Genomic DNA, 22088 nt, shown 5'->3' with positions numbered 1-22088 from the left:
AGTGTAGCCATTTCTGAAGAGTAGTGTACATCTGATGCTTTTCTATTAGGAGAGAATTGGGTATTAAAAATGAAAGGTAAGAACCTGCGTATGGAGCACATAAAATTCCTGCTCCCCCACCCACTTTCCAGTAGAATTGTTAAGAATTTAAGGTAGAGGTAAATATTTGGATTGTGTGTATGGCTAAGAAGAAAAACCTGAAAATAATCCAATTTCCCTACCCAAACCTGACAGATCTAAGGGACCGGTGACCCTTGGACGATCAACTTTCATAGACAACATTATAAAGAAAGCTGAATCTCAGCCATCAGTAGGTCCTAGAAAATTTTCTTCCAGACAACCTACTGACTCCCTTCGGGCCACAAGTTCACCATCTATAGCCTTCGCTGAGGTACACAGCAAAACAGAAGAGACTGAGCAGAGTTTTCAAGAAATTGAAAATTTTCGCCAATTTCTTTACAAGAAGGGAATTCTAGTAATCTCTGTGAAGGAGGAGGAGAAACCGAGGAAATAGAGGAGCCAAGGTCCCCTCAGGTAATAATTCAACTAGGAACACTGAGTACCCCAGATAAAGGGAGTGTCATTAAGTTTCTTCAAGAAGAAGTAGGGGGAACAAAAGAGCTAAGATCCCCTCAAGTAGTAGTTTAGCAAGGAACGCTCATTATTCTCGATTAGGGAAGCATTGTTAAGCACATTCCCATCCCTTCTAGTCATACTAGGAATAACCCTCTAGAGATCCCAGAAGGGTATTGGCAGATATTTGATCAAATGGCCCACAACCAACAAACACCTCAGACCTCCACATTGCAGTATCCCATCATTGACACTGCAGTCGACGCACCTATGGAAGCAATTCCTCTCCACAATATTCCTACCTTTCATGGGCTAACATCAGAGGACCCAAACACATTCCTGCTTGAGTTTGATGTATTGTGTCGGGGGTATGATTATACCACTAATCCCAAAAAAGTAAAGCTATTTCCCTCCACATTGAAAGGAGTAGCTTTACGATGGTTTATGGGATTAGGTGGAGGCACAATAAATGATTCGGATAAAATGAAAACTACTTTCCTAAAAAAGTATCAGGACTATTGCAAATCTAGGGAATTTGAAGATGAAATATTTCAGATGGTAGCAAGACCAAGTGAAACATTAGAATAATATGTGGAACGATTTCAATATAACCTTTAGCGGTCTCCCTATGCAACTCTGCCTTTACATGATAATGTGCTAAAAACTACACTAATTAAAGGGATGAAAGAACAATGGGTAGAAACATTGAATATTATGGGTAAAGGGGATATATATCAGGAAAATTTTGCTAACATCATTAATTTGTGTATCAGGTGTTCAAGAGGTAGCACAAGATTGAAGCCAACAAAATGCGATAGGATCACAAGGGATAACAAATTCTCTAGTGGAGGTATAACTCGCACAAAAATTGGCAATCTGCTAGAGGGTTTCAAAACTGATATTCTAGGGACTTTGACAACGCAATTGGACATTATGCAAGCCAAACAAAAGCAAGTATAAGTAGAACAAAACTTGGTGATATTCTGTCCTAGATGCAAAAAGAAGCATAGGTACAAAGAGTGCCCACTGGATATGGTCCAAATCTGCGCCATCTGTATGAAAGATCACGCCACATAAAGTTGCCCATCACTCCCAAGATTGAAAGTAATTTATAAAGAAGCGGCAGAAGAAACAGAACCGGTATACCTAATAAATCAGCATCGCCAATGGCAAGCACAACCAACAGGTATGCCCATTGACCCATCCTCTTCTTTTCAGCCTCCTCAATATAATGCTTAACAATACCTGGGAACCATGTGGCAAAGCCAACGATCTTTCTAAAATTGGTCACAACAACCATTCCCTATGCCACCCTAGCCCAACCAACCAAATCAAAATAATAATTGGCCAAATTCCTCTTACTTCCCACCATTTTGGCAAAATAATGCTTATCAATCCCATTGGCCACCCTCAACTTCACAAAATTAGAACTGGCAGTCAAGCTGGCGGAGACCTACAAATCAGCCAGCAGGAACAATCCCTCTACCTCAACCCACACTGCTATCACCTTACACATTACAACAAAACCCCAAGACCAACTTAAGACCGTAGCTTCTATCCCAACCCAACCCAAACCCCAACAACAGACCGGTTCAATCTGTGCAAAATTATTGAAGGACTAGAACTAGAAACTGAGTTAAGGGAATGCAATGACCTTCAATTAAGATATGGGTGTATAATAGAATCAAAGGGGGATACAAATTTTCAAATCAAAAATCTGTTACTTGTAGAACAAGCACCACAAGAAGAGAACATGGTTAGGTAGAAAACTCATGAACAATCAACCACCTCTCCTCAACCATTCCCAAAACAACTAATCATGCCTTGCCCAATTGAATACCATAATTTTGATCTTTTGGGAGAATTGAAAAATTTGTGTATAAAAATACCACTCCTCCAGGCTATTCAAGACATCCCAATTTATGCAAAAACCATCAAGGAATTATGTATGAAAAATCCAAAGAGGAAAACAACAACAAATCCAACTGTCCATGTAGTCCGTACCTTATCCGATTTACTATTAGGAAGAGAAACACCTGTAAAATATGAGGAACTAGGAAATCCTATAGTCACGGTGCAAATAAATGGATGCTCCTTCCCCAATGCCTTAGTTGATTTAGGAGCAAAAATCAATATTCTTACAACCACAACTTGTCAAAAGCTTGGCATTACATCATTGGACCCAACCACAACCTTGTTGGAATTGGCTGATCAAATGGTAGTCAAGCGAGAAGGAAAATTACATGATGTAATGGTGTCTGTAGACTCTTGGGAATACCCTGCAGACTTTTTGATCATCAATCCTTGAAACCGACTCGATGGACACCCCTTAATTCTAGGTAGACCTTGGCTAGCAACTGCGGATGCTTACATTAGTTGTTGAATAGGCAACATGATTATAGCAAGAGGAAGCAATGTAAAGAATTTAGCCTTATATCCTCCAACTCAGCCAAGTTTAACAATAACCAAAACTAGAAAACAACCTGTATCATATCTAACAGAAAACATTAGATCACTTTTAACCATAGAAGATTCTCTCGAATTTAAAGATCAAATAGAAGATGAAATCATTAACACCTACCTCAACCAGGAGCCGGATCCCATCTAAAATGTCACAAGATCAAAGCAACATTCGATAGTGAAGTAGAAGAAGTTCCCCTAAAAGATATTAATGATCAATAAATACCAACGACATCTGATTATAACAGCAAAACCATAGAAACTGAGCTAGGAAAAACTTTGAATATTAACAAAAACTTGACTGCTAACCAAGAACAGAAACTTGTACAACTCCTGGGAAAACATAAAGAAGCCTTTACATGGGATTACCCAGACATGAAAGGAATTGACCCCCAATTTTGTATGCACCATATCTATACAGAAAAGGATGCCATACCCATTCGACAACCTCAACAGAGGTTAAATCCTCATCTTAAGGATATTGTTAAAATTGAATTGCAAAAACTTTTAGATGTAAACTTCATTTATCCAATATCTGACAGCAAATGGGTCTCTCCATTTACATGGGATTACCCAGACATGAAAGGAATTGACCCCCAATTGTGTATGCACCATATCTATACAGAAATGGATGCCATACCCATTCGACAACCTCAACGGAGGTTAAATCCTCATCTTAAGGATATTGTTAAAATTGAATTGCAAAAACTTTTAGATGTAAACTTCATTTATCCAATATATGACATCAAATGGGTCTCTCCATTAGTAGTGGTGTCGAAAAATAATGGGAAGTGGTGGATATGTGTTGATTATAGAGAACTCAATAAAGCAACCCAGAAAGACCATTTCCCCCTTCCATTCATTGACCAAGTCTTGGACACACTGGCAGGAAAGAAATTCTTTTCTTTCCTTGACGGCTTCAGTGGATACAATCAAATTTAGATTTCCCCTGAAGATCAGGATAAGACTACCTTTACCTGCCCTTGGGGAACATTTGCTTACAGGGTCTTACCCTTTGGGCTGTGCAATGCACCTGCCACATTTCAAAGGGTTGTACTCAACATTTTTTCAGATTTAATAAATGAAGGGCTCGAAGTGTATATGGATGACTTCACACCTTATGGAGATGACTTCGAGCCAACATTACAAACATTAGAAAAAGTGCTGGAAAGATGCATTGCCACCAGGCTCTATTTAAGCCATGAAAAATGTCATATAATGATGACCAAGGGACTCGGCTTGGGACATTATATCTCAACATCTGGAATACAGGTAGATCCAGCTAAAATTCAGATAATTCTTTTAATACCTACCCCTTCCACATAAACATAGGTACGTAGTTTTTTGGGATTTTCTGGTTATTATAGAAGATTTATAAAGATTTTTTCTCAGATTGCTACACCATTATATGCACTAGCAGGAAATATTGATTTCATTTGGATAGATAAATGTGACAACACTTTTGAGGATTTAAAAAGGCTTGTATCAATAGCCCCAGTGCTAAGGGGCCCAAACTGGGATTTTATATTCCATATTTCATATGATGCTTTAGACACAGCAATCGGAGCAGTTCTCGGCTAGGAAGAAGATAAAAAACCATATGCAATATATTATATTAGCAAAAATCTATCTCTGACTGAATTAAATTATACTGTGACTAAAAAATAATTTTTAGCTGTAATATATGCTATTAATAAATTCTGACATTATATAACTAGATATCCTATAGTTTTATATATAGATCACTCTGGCATTAAATATCTAGTGAATAAACCTGTTACAAATGGAAGAGTGACAAGATGGTTGATTCTCTTGCATTAATTTGACATCACAATTAAGGATCGACCTGGAAAAGAAAACCTTGTAGCTTATTTTCTCTCACAAATGCCAAAGCCAGTTGACGCATCAACAGTTGAGGATCAATTTCCTGATGAAAATTTATTTGTTATTACTGTCAGAACGCCATGGTATGCAGATGTTGCAAATTATTTGGCAGTAGGAAAATTACCCAAGCACCTGATGCCTAATGAAAGAAAAAAAATAATGCAGCACAGTACCCGATTCTCTTGGATCAGGGGCTATTTATTCCATACAGGAGCAGATATGCACATTAGAAGGTGCATCCGGGAAGATGAAATGTTTGACATTCTAAAAGCATGCCATGATGAGCCATTCAACAGACATTTTGTAGACCGTAGAATCGGTCACAAAGTCTTACAAACAGGTTATTACTGACCCACTATCTTTAAAGACACTAAAAAGTTTGTTCAAGCATGTGATAGCTACCAGAGGGCAGGACGCCTTGGAAAATCTGATGTGATGCCTCTGAACCCACAATTAGTAATCGAGCCTTTTGAGCAGTGGGCCCTAGATTTTATTGATCCTATTAACCCATCATCTAATTAAAAAAACATACATACTGGTTGCAATAGAATATGTTACTAAATGGGTCAAGGTAGAGGCATCACTAAGGGCAACCGAGGATTCAGTTATACATTTTCTTTTCCAACTATTTGTGCGATATGGCCTGCCGAGAGATATAATTATAGATGGAGGACTACAATTTGTAGGCAACAAGATTGTTGCAACATTGAGAAATTACCATATTCTCCACAAAATTACAACTCCATACCACCCATAGGAAAATGGCTTAGTAGAAAGCACTAATAAGGTAATTGAGACAATACTCACAAAAATAGTTGCATGACATAGACGTGACTAGGCCTCCAGATTTCCAGAAGCCTTGTGGGTATACCGTACAACCTAGAGAAATTCCATAGGATATTCACCATATCAGCTAGTATTTGGAAAGGAACCTACCTTCCCAATCGAATTCGAAATTCAGACATTAACAACAGCTCAGGAGGTAGGTTTGAACCTAAATGAAGCTCAGATCAATAGATTACAACAAATCAATGAATTAGATGAAATCAAGCTATCAGCTCTTTAGCACACTACATTAATCCAACAACAAAGACAAAAATGGCATGATTCCCTTATTAAAAAGAAGATCTTCCACAAAGGAGATTGGGCACTCCTATATGATTCTAGGTTCCAGGATTTTCCCAGAGAACTCTAGACCAGATGGTTAGGACCTTATGAGATACAAAAGGTGCATGATAATGGCACCATCACATTAGCAACCATTGATGGATCTGGCTATTCTTTTAAAGCGAATGGTCATTGAGTGTGACTTTATCACAAACCGCTTACCATGGAGTCCTTTTGACAACAGTTATGGGAAGATTCCAACATGCAAATTCTCGTTGAGGAGGGTAACCCATCCTCAACATCAACCTAGTGAATAATTCATTTGTTTTGGAATTTTGTATATAAAATTTTATTTCTATTTGAATTTTCTTGTATAAACTATAAATAAACTCTTTTTTTGCTTTGGTTGTTCCATTTAAAGAATAGCTGCTATTCCCTCCTAAAGAAGAGCTGTCGTTCCTCTAAAGGAAAAAAAATTTTGTGTACAGATTTTTGTGTTGTTCCATTTAAGGAACAACTGCCATTCCCGTTAAGGAACAACAACCGTTCCATTTAAGGAACAATAGTTTTCTGTTTATTTTATTTTCTTGCTATTCCATTTAAGGAACAACTGTTGTTCCTGTTAGTGTCAGTCTTTCCAGCCTTCCTCCAGTGATCAAACGTTCTCTTACAAAGTGATTTTGAAGTGTCAAGGTCAAATTTTGTCATTTCAGTGAGTCTTCAAGCAAAATTTGGTCACTAGGCATTAGGTCTAGGGTTTTCTTTCACTCTTTTCAAAGTTGCCCAAATGCCAATCTATGTCACTATTCAGCTAAGTCTATCATCATTCATAGGGTTGTCATTGTCATGTTAGTGTCTAATGAGTCATTTTACACCTTGTTTATGCTTCAGTTGCACCTAGGTAAGGTCATTTCCCTCTCCTAGGGTTTTGAAGGAAATTTCTATTGGACGGTCAAATCATCGGCAAAACTTGTATCCTGATGTTCATACACCTTCCCCTATCCTTAAAGTACCTTATTAAATGCTTCCCATCCCTTAGATCCGCCAAATTACTCATTTTCGCGCAAACCCTAGTTTCTTGCCACAACTTGGCAATTTTCTAGGCTAGGCCTATGTTTTTCCCTTTTGGACCCCTTCCCCTCACTCAATCTCTGAGATTCCACTTTCTCCTACTTCCTAACATCCCTCCCTACTTCCAAAAATTTCCCCAACAATTTAGAAGCCCCTTATCCCCTTCATTTCGCTTCATTTCGACAAAATCCCTTGTTCCACACATCGGGATAAGTTTCACTCAAAAGATATTTCAGAGAAATTAAAAATGAGTTTGGGAAAACTGAGAGAGGTTCTTATCCGAAACACGCCAAGGAAGAACAACCTCCTTCACTTTTTACACAGGTGTCATGGTTTTAGAGAAATGTCAAAAATACAATCGCCGGATCCAAGGAGGTTGAGCAAGGCACTAAAACGATGGAAAAGGCCCGATCCACTCCAAATTTTGGCCGAAGCCTCTTTGACTGAGCATGGTACTTGATTGGGGACTCCCAGCCCAAATTTCAAGAAATTTGGAGAAAATTTTGTCAATTGTGAAATTTTTGTATTGAAAACAGGTTTTTGCCCTCAACGCGTAGCGCGCCGTGCGCTACCCTGAAGATGGGCAAGTCCATTTCTCAAAAACTCAGCATTTTTGGATTTTTCATGACAAATTAATTTTTCTCAGCAATTTCCAAGACATTTCATCAGGTTTTGAGCCCTCAGAAGGTCAAAAAACATGCAAAAAATGGCTTTCTGCCACTTTTTGGACACACAGGAAGTAGTCTTGGGAGATTGCAACTTTGGAGGAGCAAATGGACACCAAATTGAGAAATTCCACTTGGGTTGGAAAGTAGACATCCAGACCGTTCGAACAAGCCTACGTTTGCCTCATTTGGATGTCGGGAAGTGCCTCAAAAGTTGGCTCAAAGGCACGCTATGCGTTGAGAATTGGGGCGCTACGCATCAGGGAAATTTGCCAAATTTTCACCTACAGCTCAGCAAAACGCAGATTTGACTAGTTTTGACTTTTTTGAGTGATTTTTAATCCTCCTTGATTTAATTGATGTAATTTTATGATGTCATGGCACTTATTTATCTCTCCTAGAAGATTCATTCATAAAAAGTCAAAAAATTAATGAATGAATTGGTTTCCTAGCTTATAGAGGCAAGTTGTTTTGATTGCCTAGATTTTAGTGCTCAGTTTAGAATTGGTTGAAACAGCTCCTAGAATGATGAGCTCGACCCCTAGAGGCAAGGAAAGGTGTTAGCTTGCCTATATTATGTATTTTCTTAGTCATTTTCATGGTTGGACTCTTGAGGGATAAGCTTCTATTGTATTACACTTTGTATCTCTGCAATTTTGGCAAAGGAAAGACCAGGGTTTTGCAGCACTATTTAGGATTCCTGTGGTTATTTGTGTTGATGGTGTGCTTCTCTCATGTACTTGTAAGATTTGTTATGTGTATCAATTTCCTACTTCTCTTTTCTGCACATTAAGTAAATGAAGTGTTAAGGTAGAATTCATAATTTATATGCTCTGCCTTTAAGTTTGCTTAATATCTATGTTTTCCTCTGTCTAAAGAGAACTCTCGAAAGTTTCTTACTCTCTTTAGCTCCTCACCGGTCATTCCTATCCATTCACTTAAATCAAAGGCATCAAGACAATCTCCTACCTTGCCCCAAAAAGACCTCTGCAAAAGCTGTGTCCCATCCCCGCACCCAAAATTGCTCTCCCCCTGTTTTCCACCAAAACCCTAAAAATCTGAAATCAAACTTTGTCAATAAGTTTACTAGCCTAAAATCAGTGTTCTTTATTGGTCATCTCCGCCCTTTGAAGACCTTTTGCCGAGATAGACCTGGAGAGAGCCCTCTCCTGCCCCTTAGGGCTAGCTACGAGGCTAAGTGGTTTGATGTTGCCTTGGATTTTGTCCTTTTCAGCCTGAGGCCAAATTCAAGCGCTAACAGTTCCCTCTAAGGAACAGTTGTTGTTCCCTCTAAGGAACAACTACCATTCCATTTACGGAACAACAGTCCCTTGTATACACAATTTTCGTGTTGTTCCATTTAAGGAACAATTGTTGTTCCCTCTAAGGAACAACAGTCGTTCCATTTAAGAAACAATAGTGTGGTATGTGTCTTCTTTTTGCTATTCCATTTAAGGAACAACTGCTATACCTCCTAAGGAACAGCAGCCACTCCATTTAAGGAACAACAGTTTTGCGTGTTTGCCTTTTTGTTGTTCCATTTAAGGAACAACTGCTATTCCTCCTAAGGAACAGCAGCCGTTCCATTTAAGGAACAACAGTTTCACATGTTTACCTTTTTGCTCTTCCATTTAAGGAATAGTTGTTGTTCCTCCTAATGAACAACAATTTCTTGTGTTTCTTTGTGTTGTTCCATTTAAGGAACAATAGTTTCGTGTGTTTCTTTTCGCTATTCCATTTAAAGAACAATTGTTGTTTCCTCTAAGGAAGAATAGTTGTTCCTCTAAGGAATAGTAGCTATTCCTCTAAGGAACAACAACTGTTCCATCTAAGGAACATCAGTTCCATTTACATTTGTTTTCGTTGTTCCATTTAAGGAACAGTTGCTGTTCCCTTTAAAGGAACAATAGTTGTTCCATCTAAGGAAAAACAGTTTCATATGCCAGTGCTTTACACTGTTCCATTTAAGGAATAGTTGTTGTTCCTCCTAAGGAACAGCTGCCGTTCCTTCTAAGGAACAACAGTTGCATCATTATTTGCTTTTTGCTATTCCCTCTAAGGAACAATAGTTTCACTTTCATTTGTTTTAATGTTTTTCCCCCTAAGGATCAGCACTTTTGCTTGCATCTGTTTTTCCACTGTTCCTCCTAAGGAATAGCCACTATTCCTCCTAAGGAACAACAGTTTCATATGCATTTCTTTTGTATTTTTGTTGTTCCTCCTAAGGAAAAGCAGTTTTGTGTGTAGTTTTTTGTCATTTTGTTGTTCGTCCTAAGGAATAGTGGTGGTTCCTTTTAAGGAATAGCACCTTTTTTATGTGTATTTTTTTGCTCTTCCTCGTAAAGAACAACACTCGTTTTGAGAGTTTTTTCTTTAGAAAATAAGCACCTTGGAAAATTTATTTTATTCTCTATCATCCTCTATAGAGAAAGAATACAAACATATATGTAAAGATATAAAATTTAAAGGTTACTGGAACAAGAAAATCAAAGAAAAAACTATCATCTTTAATGAGATTGCTTTGTATTGGTTAGAAAATGGGAGGACACAACTATCTATATCACTTTTCTATCCTTATCTTCACTATAACTCAAATTGATTGATTATTTGTACCATGTTGGTTCTTCCCTAATCCTCGTAATTCTCTCTGCTTATTATCATTGAATAAGAGTAAGGGCATATTTTCTTCTAATAATATGTTTAGACTTCTTCCACCATCCCTACTTTTAAGGAGTGTTGAGCCACCCTCTATATATAAATAGGAAGTGCTATCTAAAAGAAAGAGAAAAAGAAGGAAAGAAAAAATATATATATGTTTACTAACAATTCTATGATTTGTCAGATAGAGGATAGGGGGTCTCATCATGAGCTAGCCTACCATGATCATAAGGAAGCAGTGAAGTGGCATTCCCACTATGGCCACCACAGCAGGGATATGATCCAATGGACATATCAGAAAAATAAAAGTACTTGGAACAGGAGGTCTCATCAGGAGCTGGCCTGCCCACCTTTCAATCCTTCCTAGTGAATGGCATTGTGATCCATCTGGTTACCAAGATAGCATAATGGCCTCCATTCTGACATCACAAGGCACTTTCCTAATTATACATAAAGGATCATGGTTCCAAAGGGTGAAAAAGCAACTCTGTCAAGGTTATAAACACCTGTAGGCAATAGAAGCTCTGATGATGGTATTGGAGTCATATTTTCAACATCAATAGTGATTATAGCTCCCTTTTCTTATTTCTTTATCTATATTACAGAAGAGATTATGTTCCTAATTTCTTTTTTTGAACATTTATGCATGAGATATTGTTTCAAAAGTCAATCATAATGGTTTAAGTGGAATAATGACTGCATAGCATCTCACCCACGTCAGATGTCCTTTCTCCCTTTTCGAATCACTCCATGGAATCTCCAATTTTTTTCATAATTTTCATTTTATGCATCGATTTCAGAAACTCTATATTTTTGTGATATTATCATAAATATGTATACCTTGCCATTTTTTACTACTATACGATTGCTGCCAGTATGTCGTTCCTTCATTTAAACGGTCGAAGGCGACCTATCATTTTTCAGGGGGGCACGGGTGACTTCCAAAGCACTTTTGCATGCATGTCAGTCCTTTATTTGGTTGTACCGGGCTACATGATATCCCATAATAGCAAGTTTTTAACGATATCTATGTTGAAAAACTATTATCTGATATTAACAACTTGTTGTTCCATTCCTAGCTCTATGTACTGTTGTGTTACCTGTGTTAAGCTAATAGTGTGCAGAATTCAAACAAAATGGGAGGATGATCAATGTGCAAGGAGCCACAGATACTAGCTATTTCCAATGTCGCCCGAGAAATTCTAGTACGGGCCGAATGAGTCACATATTTTACACGACTGCAACAACCCAATGAAACCATGGCTATCGAATTTTTACAGAATTTACAAGATGATCATTATATAATAAGAGGAAGGAAAATGATAGTAACGGATGTAGTAATAGCTGAGGTGTATGGATTACCAGCAGTCGGACCCATATAGACGCATAAAAAATTGAGGCTACAATATGCCATTGCCGCCTTTCGGGATGAGGGACAGAACCTGATTGTCAAAGGAAAAGGAGTTCAACCTTCATCTCTGGGAGAACCATGAACAGAGCTGGCTAGAGTCATTCAGAGTTATATCACATGTGACAGAAGAAAAGATGTGATAAGGCCACACCACCTTAAATTATTAGCAGTTCTAAAACATAAATGTTTTGTAAACTTGCCTGCATATTTGAATTTCTTGTTGCATGATGCTGCTCAAAGCATAAAGAAATCCTAGCATATAGAGACTGTTGTAAGTCATCATTGTTTAATTAGGCTTATAGTAAGCTACAATCTCGCCTAGCAGCAAACCAGTTGAGAAGAATTAGTGTTTACTATGGGGGGGTTAGCCTTACCTGCCCCAAAAAGGAAGAGGACTACTAACATGGCAAACAGACCACAAAAACGCAGATGCTATGTCGAGACAAGCTTGGGAACAATTTAAAATCTCCAAGGTACCAGCAACCAACCCTTATAATTATCTAGCCCTGAAAATGAGCAACCCTTACAGCTGGAAGGAAGAGATAACCAAGAGTCAAAACATGAGGAGGAAACAGAGCATACTAGTGAAGAGGAGAGGGATGAAACAAAACTTCCCTTAACTCCCAGCATAAGTCCACAACAAGACTCATTACATGATGTTGAATTGGCCCAAATTTTGGGCAATATGAGTGAACTCATACAGCCCGAAAGCCCACTCAGCCTTAATGTTGAAGTAGAGCCATTTGTAAGGACTCTTGACACCACATATCGCCACAATGGTATAATATTGTCCACTTTGGGCCTAAGCCCTCATGGATTTGCTTTTGGACTTACCACCAAAAGGCCTCATACCAATGGAGATATTTGTCCATCCTTATATACCCATGATCCTCCCCACTTCTAGTCAATGTGGGACTTTGGTCGTATACCCAACAATCCTCCCCTCGAACAAAGGACCATTGAGCCTCCCCTCAAATGATTATCCATCCGTCCACTCTCTACCAACCAGGATTCTCTGCTCCAATGCGTTGGAAACACACGCCTTAGTTGGAACACCACCTGTCTCGAGAGCTTGCTCTATCCCATGTCAACTCCTCTTCGCTGTGTTGGGACTAGGACACGTCCATGAAGAATCTGGAGCACGCCACCTATCTAACCGAGCTCATCCACAGATCCCATCGTGATATTACCGGGGCCCACCACCTTCGTTCGGCATTCCGAGGATTCATCCACTTGGCTAACTTCGGGGCATGGCTCCGATACCACTTGTAAGGACTCTGGACACCACATATCTCCACAATGGTATAATATTGTCCACTTTGGGCCTAAGCTCTCATGGATTTTCTTTTGGACTTACCACCAAAGGCCTCATAGCAATGGAGATATTTGTCCATCCTTATATACCCATGATCCTCCCCACTTCTAGTCAATGTGGGACTTTGGTCGTATACCCAACAACATTGGAAGAAAAATATGCCCATAGTAGGAGGAGGACAGAAAATGTAACTAGTGAGGAAGAAACAGGGGCAGAAGTTACTTAGGAAGAGGCAGACCAAACTAGGAGTACACATGCAGAAGAACCTAGTCGGGTCAATTTGAACATAGAAGATGTGGGCCAAATAGGAGAAATAGAAACCAGTTAGGGAAAAGACACAACCTTTGGAGAGCAAAGCCTAGGTAAGCAACTGAGCTCGCTAAGAATTGAAACGGTTAGTGAAACAGTTGTTCCTCCCAAAAAGAAGAAAAGCAAAATTGAAAGGTTTAGAAAGGAATAGTAGAGGCTGCAAAAATTAATTAAAAGACTTCGACAAAAGATAAGGAAATTAAAAAGGGGAAAAGTTTCAAGCAGAACCCCAGAAATGGTGAGTGCAACCATTCAAACCGAATTTCATGACATAAGGGTACTGGGACTCAAACTAAGCCCATATTCATTCAAATGTATAAGGAACAACATGCAATTGTTACAGAAGCAGCTGCCCAAACAGAGAATGTACATTTTTGTAATGTAGCTATTCAAACAGAAGCAATACCCTCCAACAACATGGACACCTAGATAGATATCCAAGCCAAAGATATTTTGATGTGCAGCGACCCTTATATAAAAAATCTTCAAGAAAATCTAGCATGAGCTCGACTGACCATAGAAATGCCTGAGGAAGAAACTGTTCCCCAACAGAGATACCAGGAATTACAAAGGCAACTACGGGATATCAATGCGTCAGAAAGTGAGGCCTTCGATAAATATTGAAGGGCAAAAGAAAGAACTGAGAAAATAAAGATCAGACTAGAGACAGTCATGCATCAAATGGATACTCTTTGTTCACTATACACGGATGTTTTGGCATGTAGGTCCCCTGCCAATAACTACACTTTATTTTTGTTAGAAAGGTATTTATAAGTAAAAATCAAGGCTATCAGGGTAGGGAAACCCATAGAATTGAAAACTATTGAAGATTTCATAAACTGCTGTAAACACCATGGAGTGAAAGTTCAACGATTACTCTGTGAGTTTTACTTGCATAATTTTGTATTGGAAGAAGAATTGGAGAAGAATCCCAGCCCTTTTGTGGGGGATGTACAATTTCAAGCCTTCATTTCATTTGCTGTTAACTAATTGAAATGGTTTAATGCACATAATATATTCCAGAGGTGGGAAAATGGATTGGACCATTGGACAGAGGTGAATCGAAGAACCCACTACAAATGTTGGCCAAACACAAAAGTTTGATGAAAAGGGAAGGGTTAATCTAGATTTTGGGTCCCATTCACAAAGAAATTGTCCAACAGGGGGTAGAGTATTTTCTCTCTATTAAAGACAGCTCCCTAGCTGTAGCTAAATTCAGATGGATAGTTTCCAATCATAATGTATAGGACAAAGAACCATTTAACTATAAAAACTTTAAATTGGCTACATATTGCATTGTTACTTATAGAAACCTCATCCTAAGGGATGGCCCATATTGGCTAGGCTGTCAGTTCTATAGTCCTATTGTCTGGTATCTTGCAGAAGACTATCAAGCTATATATGAATTACTGGAAGGACAGACATGACACATTTTTGAAACCTTGTCCAAGAATCATGGGTTCAAACCACTTCATGGCATTCCTTCTCCAGCCTATTCCTTGATTACTCTGCATACAAACTATATGGTTTTCATGAGGACATGAAAAAGGGTAAGCAGGGGAGTATGTTGAGTCATGGAAAAGGTATGCATACATTATTTATTTCATCATCATTTTCTTTAGTTATATCCCTTCTACACCCTAAAGTGTTAATATATCAAAGGATTATGGTAAAAATGAGGCAATTATCTATCAACATGATTTAGTTGAATGTTGTCCCTCTTTATGTAGAAAAAAGAAGAAATGGGCCCACTGATGTTCCTCGGCCAAGGGACAGTGAAAATACAAGCAAGCCAAGGATGGAGCGTGTACTTATGGACAAAAGCAAAGCGAATCACAAGACTAGTGCAAGGAGGGAAAGATAACTGAAGTTAGAAGATTGCGTGAATATCGTTGTTGTTGTTTATCCTTTTACCTCTTCGCCATTGTAAAAGGCAGTGATTGTAAGCAAAGTGAGGGGACATCTGGAGAATCTCCTACTCTCTCGACTCAAAACTAATTTAGCCTAAAATGGTTGCAGAAAATAACTCTAGTTGGAAAGGTGGTAGTCCTATTTATTACTAGCCGTAATAATTTTGGGTCCTGTTCCTAATGGATTTCCCAATTATTCCATATTGTATCTCCACAGCCTTGCTCATGCCTTAACCGACATAAAATCATTTCCTATATGGATATTTCCCATTTCACATCTCGACGTTGTTATTTACAATGAGACTACACAACCTAATGAAACGGAACGTGGTCGCATTCTTAATCCTCCACAAGGGAGCATCATCCCCATATGGAACATCTTGTTATCGACCAAACTTTCCAGTCTACCTCTGTAAATAATAACCATAAGCCTTGCGGATTCACTATCCAAAGTTTTAATTTAAAAGAGAGTATAATGTCAAATTCGTAGATCATAGGTTCAATCATACACTTTTTATTGATTAATGACTCACGGTATCCCATCGGGACACAACCTATGTAAAAATCAACTACCCAAGTTTCCCTGATGTACATAAGACCCCATCACATTTTTAGTGATCGGGTCATCCAACACTAAATAAAATCTCCTTAACGTTCCATTGCACATCAAAATACTCAGGATATACATGCCTATTTTTTCCCTGATGTATCATAATGGCTCATCAAAAATCATCAAACGATAGGCGTGTTGTATCTGTTCTGAACATACAAGTATGATAATCTATTCCACAAACCCGATACGATCTTGACCATCCAACCCATACGAATTGTCTAGTCAATTTAACGTCTTAAATTTCTCTACAGAAATTATCAATCCGGGTATCGTAAACTGATGAAGTGTGGTGCACCATATGTGCTTAGTTAACCTTTTTCTTACTTCGTTGTTTTATAGATTTTTTTTTTTTTTTGGTTTTGTTTTTGTTGGTTTCCTAAAGTGTCTAATGCAAATGGAAATCCTATTCTAAGGTCTTAAGAATACTTTTAAAGGACAAGTATGGATAGAGATTTCAAGGCAAGGCCTATGTCCCTAATGGTAACTTCCAAAACTTAGCACTTCAAAAGATCTTAAAACATGTTATTGATGGAATTAGTACTTAAACAAAAGTGTAAATATGTAGCTACTTCAATCAAAATAGAATGCAATAACCAATCAATGAGCTAGTGACTATGAAACCCAGTATCCTTGCTGTTGTATAAAAAGAAAATTGAAGAAAGTAAAAACTGAACTTCAAGCAACTCAAAGACTGAAAGCAAAGCAACTAATTCACACTACTTCAACTCTTCTGATCCTTTACCCTTCAGCTCAATCTACCTTATGGGAAGCAATCATGAACAAGTTAAGCAATATGATATCTAAATTGCATAAAGGAAACTAATCACACTACTTCAACTCTTCTAATCCTTTACCCTTCAGCTCAATCTACCTTATGGGAAGAAATCATGAACAAGTTAAGCAATATGATATCTAAATTGCATAAAGGAAACTAATCACACTACTTCAACTCTTCTGATCCTTTACCCTTCAGCTCAATCTACCTTATGGGAAGCAATCATGAACAAGTTGAGTAATATGATATCTAAATTGCATGAAAGTAAATGAGCAAAACAAAACTGAAAGAAATAACAATGCTGGAATTAGAACTCAAAAAAAAAAAATCAGCAGAAGGACAAGATGATTCCGTCATGTCATTAGTCATTAAAAAGCTATGTGCATTATTAACCTACAATCAACCGGCTGAACACACTTGCATGAATTAAAATTGCATGAATGAAAAATCTAATCTACCAACTTGAAAGCAATCAAATGACATAATGAAATCAAAGAAAAATTTACAAAATCAAATCTACTCTACCTTACATTCTAATATTCTCCATGACATCTACTTCACATCTCCTTCCATGTTGAGAACATCAAAGCTTTATTCAAATTCTTCAAAATTACAAAGTACAACAAAGCTCTCCTAAGCTTTCAAAAGCCATCAAGAAAGAACTACAAACTCCAAGATAAGAACTCACAAGCTAAAAGACTAACAAGCTAAAGACTAACAAATGAAGGAGAGAGAGATCTCCTATTTATACAAAAAGATGAGAAGCCATCTCATTAATGAGGGTCCATGAATCTCTCCCTCTACCTCTAGAGTCCTAATCAAAATAGGAACTGATAAGATACATGTCTTCTTAGAGTTACAATACAATTAGGAGATGTGACACATATCCTCATGATCCCATGATTCTTTCCACTCAAATTCGAATTTGGCCTTGGGGTGCCACATAAGGGTCTTCTAGAAGCCTCCTTTCAACCTACACATGTCAACAATCGCAACCCATTTGTTAGGTATAAGCATATGCACATTATTTTCTAATGTTTAACCACAAATTCACTTAAAAGGCTTAGAATTAATAAAGATTGGAAAAACATAAAGGTGGCCCAATGATAATGAAAGTGGGATGAATGTGGTGACATAGTAGTGAAATGGAGGTGAAATGGAGGTGATATAATAGACATAATAGTGAAAGTGTAATGAAATGAATGACATTTTCAAGACTCAACACGAATCAACGACCATCGGGCCTTGACTTGCATGAGATTTAACCCATCTACTCTTCCCGATGGATGGGATCCTTACTTGGTCCCAAGCCTATCAACTATAATGCGAAAATTGTCCTCCTTTCATTAATTAGTTGTTGAACCTATTTAAGTTTTATTTTCGCCAACTTTTCATTATTCTTCTCACACCTCCTTCTTTTTCCTTGTGTGTTGCTCATCAGTCGAGAGTGGCAAAAGTTACCTGCCATTTTCCGACCTATAATTAAAATTCTTCCATTCTAACCAAGTAAGCTTGCCTCTTCCGCTCTTTCATTTTTCATCTTTTCATTGATATACTCTGAAAAGCGGAAAAATGCTAAAAGAACTATCCATAAAACCCCTAATAAATTAATTTACAGGTATTAGATATACTCAGATACACCTAATGAACATCCATACCATGAAAAGGACCCTAAATTACTCGTCAGGTAACTATAATGAAGACCAATAGCCTATTGAAATATGGAGTTTTAGATACTATGCTTCCCGTGTTTACTTTTACCTAGATTCTATTTTCATGCTCGCCAAGCACTTTGACCCTGAACCTTAAGTTTTATCTCTCCCACAGACAATAAGGTCTTTCTTGAGGTTAGTGAAGAATTTATATCTAGAATTCTTGACTTTCTAGCTTTGACAATTGATATAACCGACAATGGACTAGACCCAAAATTCATCACCTAGGGAGAAGATGATAAAATTGAATTCCTGAAGAGCTTGCTCCAAAACCCTGATGAAAATTTAAAATTGAAATTCCCTCTTCCCACCAATTCGTTAAATCCATCTTACTAGAACTTAACGTCCCCTTTCCTATCATTTTTAGGCTAGCTGATGACTTGAAGATAGATCAATCTGTTTTCCTAGTCGTCTGGCTTATCACCATCAACCCTAACTAGCCAATAATCAATTTTACAAAATACCCAGTTAGAGATATTACAATTGACCTTTCCACTATTATTCCATTCAACTTATGTCACCACTTCACATACCTAGTTCATTTGGTCTTGTTTAATTACCCTTCGTACTTCTTATATACCAAACTCCTCTTCGATGTTAAATATGAAAGTGATAAATAAAGAGAAGCGTACCAATGAATTAATAAATTTACTCAGGATGCATTCATAATTATCACACTCAATATATAGATTGTTTTTATTTTTACTTGAAATTTAAGTTAGTTGGAGAAGGCTCAGATAATATTTATAATGAAAAAAAAAGAACGCTCAGACTTACTGTGAAGTGAAGTATAGGAAGTTGGTTCCTTTATCAAGGCCTCTCTTTAATTTGTCCATATGGTTTCGAAAGAGAACCTTTCAAATTTCCCAAGTATATTTCACCATTACTCTTTGCTTACAAAGTTCTTAGACAAAACAACATTATGAATTAATTTCATTTGTGTCAAAGACAAAAGGATCACTATTTAGTTATTGATACTCAATCCCACCTTTAATTTCTAAAAATAAAAATTCTATAGATGCAATCGAAAAGAAAATGTTTTCATTTGGTTTGGTGTAGGATGAATGTTGGCATTATGACCACCTAGTGATTATTTTCAGTCTAAGGAAACATAGAGGGTTGTAAGCATTCAATCAAGGAGAAACAGGGCTAGATCAAAACCCTAAAAGAGGTAATAAGGGTGACTACAAGAGGAAGACAAGTTCGTATACAGACAAAATAAGAAATTTGGAGGGAAATGAAGCAAAAAATCTCAACAGTAAGAATGTATGTGGAAATTATCTCAGACTACAAAAAAGGGATAATAAAGAGTGCCAATATTGAAGCCAAGAGCATTGCTTTGGTGCTTAAAGAAACATTGAAGGACATCAACCCTCTCATTAACTTTATTAACACTCTCGAAGATTAAACTCCTGACAATATGAATCTTCCTCCAAGAGACGATTGTGTATACTCCTTGTTTATGTTGAAAGAGAAACGCATCAGAATGTAGCTCATGCGAGAATAATTTTACAGGGCCTCCAAAGAGATCGAGAATTTCAGGGTCTATTGGAGTTATTTGAGCATATTTAAAATTATGTCATTCGAAGGAAAAGATAATTGATTGATTTATAATGAAGAGTTCCATGATAAGATGAAGTCCAAAAAGCAGGACCTTATTTTTTAGCTATGTAGGAGAGGAGTCTATTTCACCATTTATACTAATCAATGCCTTCTATAGAGACGTATCCATCTTATATGGGATAAACATGATAATACAAAATCTTCTCGTGGCACATTATCATATCATATGTCAATTAAAAATGGAAATAACCATATACAAAAGCATTCCTTGGCTAGTACCAATTGATTGGAACAAGAATTCTAAGGTTAGAAAGCTCATCAACAAAAAAATCATCCTAGAATAGGTGTCTTCAAGTACTTTAGTTGTTCAACCAGTTCAACTGATGTAATCGGTTATAGACCAACCAAAAGTTTGGAGTGAAATACCATTGGTCACAACCCATGCAATTATAGAAAAAATGTAAAGTGTCCAAGTCATAGAGGTAGACATTATACTCTTATTAGTTTATCTTAAGTTGATCTTATTTTAATTTTTAATTCTGAAATTAATTAGTTTGACACATTTACTTTAACACAATTACTTATAGTAATATTATTTAATACCCTGTTTCTCGCTAAGAGGGGATCGTTGAAAAAAAAACCATTTTTTGTTTTATGGATTTGGTTGTACCTAATACAATGTTTTTTATTGATTGAATGATATAACTCTGCAATTTTTATAGATTTGTTTTTTGTATTCGTTTGTAGTAATTTAAAAAACGCTAAATGCGGGACTTGTTTCACATTTAGTAGTTTATTTAATTTAGTTCCTTGATGTTCTAATATATATTATTGAAATGAGTGACTAAAATATTGAGCATTTTATTAAATGATATTTTCTAGGAGATTTCCTCAAGGGCTAAGAGCAATCTTTGTCTCTACATACTTTCAAATTATTGCATTTTATTTTATATGTAGTGTATGTGATATATTTTTTTTGTTTGGGATATTAATGAAACTTCAAATCATTATGCTCTCATGTTGATTTTCATAATATATTGGTTCTAATATTTACTATGAGTTCATTAGTTATTGGGTAATTAACTTGAGAAAGAAAGAATAATTGTACATGTTGCAGTGTTCTTGCATATTATTATTAAGTCAACATTTTGTCTCAAGTATTTATATTTATATTTATATTTATATTTATGGTTGTTTGTTACATTTTCCTTACTTTATTTTATTTTTATTTGTAGTGTTTTTCTAAGTTTGTCTTTGATGCATGAGTTATATCACTCATCAGTATTTATTGATTGAAGTCTCTTACCTTAAAGCCATATTATTACTACAACGTCTCATATAATCATCAATTGACATTATTCTATTCACATTTTGAAAATTATATAATTATAGCCAGGGAATACCCCCTATGGTGTATAGGAGGTCAGCCTAACGCACCTTGAGCAACAGGATTTTCTAATCCTTTGTGGTTGCATTCTTATATCGTTCTAACTAATGAAATATTTTGGAGCCAACATTCTTTTTGAGTTGTCATTCCAATGATGGAAGTACACCATGAAGACATTCTCTTGAAACTCTTCATGATGCCCCTTGAAGGTAATGCTTGAAAGAGGTACAAAAGGTTCCCCCTTGTACAATTTCCTCTCTTAAATATTTTCATGTAAGCTTTTGTGACTATCATAGGTGCATGTATCCTATAGGGTTACTTTATTTTGACTATTGTGAACATTATAATGATAATAACACTGAAGACCAATATGATGATAAAAATGAAGAGATTGAAATAGACTAGAATCTCAAGTAGAAAGCAACATTAATGAATCTAACTTTGAAAACTTTCAAGAATTGTCTTCTATCATATATAGTAATGAACAAAGACACTTCTCTCTCATTAACATAATATCATACGATAAATTTATATCTTAAGCAATTTCAAGATTATATAGCTCCTATTGGTTCTAATTTATCTTTGGTATAATGTAATTATAACAATAATAATAATAATAATAATAAAGGAGAAGTTACATAAGGAATATTAGATCTTATATCTAACCAATCAAAC

Source organism: Pinus tabuliformis, chromosome 5_2 (assembly GCF_031772625.1).
Source record: "Pinus tabuliformis cultivar Carrire ecotype Pingquan chromosome 5_2, CPIR1, whole genome shotgun sequence".
Classification (NCBI taxonomy): Eukaryota; Viridiplantae; Streptophyta; class Pinopsida; order Pinales; family Pinaceae; genus Pinus; species Pinus tabuliformis.
Note: the sequence above shows the minus strand (reverse complement) of the source record.